General features: G+C 36.9%; 1 protein-coding gene across 2 annotated transcripts in view; it reads right to left on the minus strand.

Annotated features, from left to right (window-relative positions):
* The window catches only part of CEP112 (centrosomal protein 112kDa), a 567477-nt gene that overhangs the window by 422826 nt on the left and 143300 nt on the right, over positions 1 to 1351 (minus strand). The gene's annotated exons all lie outside the window — the stretch shown is intronic.

Genomic DNA, 1351 nt, shown 5'->3' on the forward strand with positions numbered 1-1351 from the left:
ACCACAATGTAAACATACTTAATGCCAATGAACTATATACTTACAATTATTAAATTGGTAAATTTCATGTTATGTCTATTCAATAAAAAAAAATGAGGAAAAAGAATCTGACAATCGATTTATTTGTATCATAAATATATAAAATGTTCCTATAAATCAAGGAAAAGAATAACTGAATTTAAAAACAGACAAAGGGGATGAATTGGCAATTTTAAAAGGTCAAGAAACATAAGAGCAAAAAGGGAAATGGAAATTGAAATAATACATTTTTCAAGTTAGAAACAAAAAACAATTTTTTTTGAAACAGGGTCACACTCTGTCACCCAGGCTGGAGTGCAGTGGCATGATCATGGCTCACTGCAGTCTTGGTTTCCTGGGCTCAAGCAATCCTCCCACCTCGGCCCTACAAGTAGCTGGGACTGCAAGTGAGCACTACCATGCCCAGCTAATTTTTGTATTTTTTGTAGAGATGGGGTCTTGCTGTGATGCCCAGGCTGGTCTCAAACTTCTGGGCTCAAGTGATCCACCTGCCTCAGCCTCCCAAAGTATTGGGGTTACAGGCGTGAGCCACCATGCCTGGCCAAAATATTTTAAAATTTGGTAAGTCCAAGTGTTGGCAAGGATGTGAAGACAATTCCTACTCTTGTTGAGCAGTGCCATAAACTAGTATAACCACTTTGAAAAGCTTACTATGGATCCAGAAATTAAACTCTTAAATACATAATACCTAAAGCAGTGATTTTCAAATCGTGGGTCTCAACCCATGTGAAATCAAGTTGTAAATCACAACCCAGCAATTTTTAAATGAAATTAAACAAAATGAAAAAAACTGAATATGTTAGAGTAAATGGCCAATAGTAAAAAGGAAAGTTTTGTTTGAGTTATAGATATGCAGACAGATGTGTGCTCATATGTGTACTTGTGTATGTTCTGGGCATAATTTATAAAATGTATTCCTTACTGGGAGTCATGGTCAAAAATGAAATGAAAGCCAATGGCTTAGAGCAGCAGTTCTCAAAGTATGGTCAACAAACTCCTGAGCTTCCCAAAGACTCTTTTAGTAGATCCACAAGATCAAAACTATTTCTATAATTAGATGAAGACATAACTTGCCTATTTCACTATCATTTCCTCACAAGTGTACAATGGAGTTTTCCAGAGGCTACATGACACGTGATATCACAACAGAATAAATGCAAAGACAGATATGAGAAGCCAGCTGCTTCTAAGCCAGAGGTTAAAAAGTTGTTTTTGGTTTTTTTTGGTTTTTTTTTTAGACAGAGTCTCGCTCTGTCACCCAGGCTGGAGTGCAGGGGTGTGTACAATGGAGTTTTCCAGAGGCTACATGACA

This window comes from Colobus angolensis, unplaced genomic scaffold, assembly GCF_000951035.1.
Source record: "Colobus angolensis palliatus isolate OR3802 unplaced genomic scaffold, Cang.pa_1.0 Scaffold1, whole genome shotgun sequence".
Classification (NCBI taxonomy): domain Eukaryota; kingdom Metazoa; phylum Chordata; class Mammalia; order Primates; family Cercopithecidae; genus Colobus; species Colobus angolensis.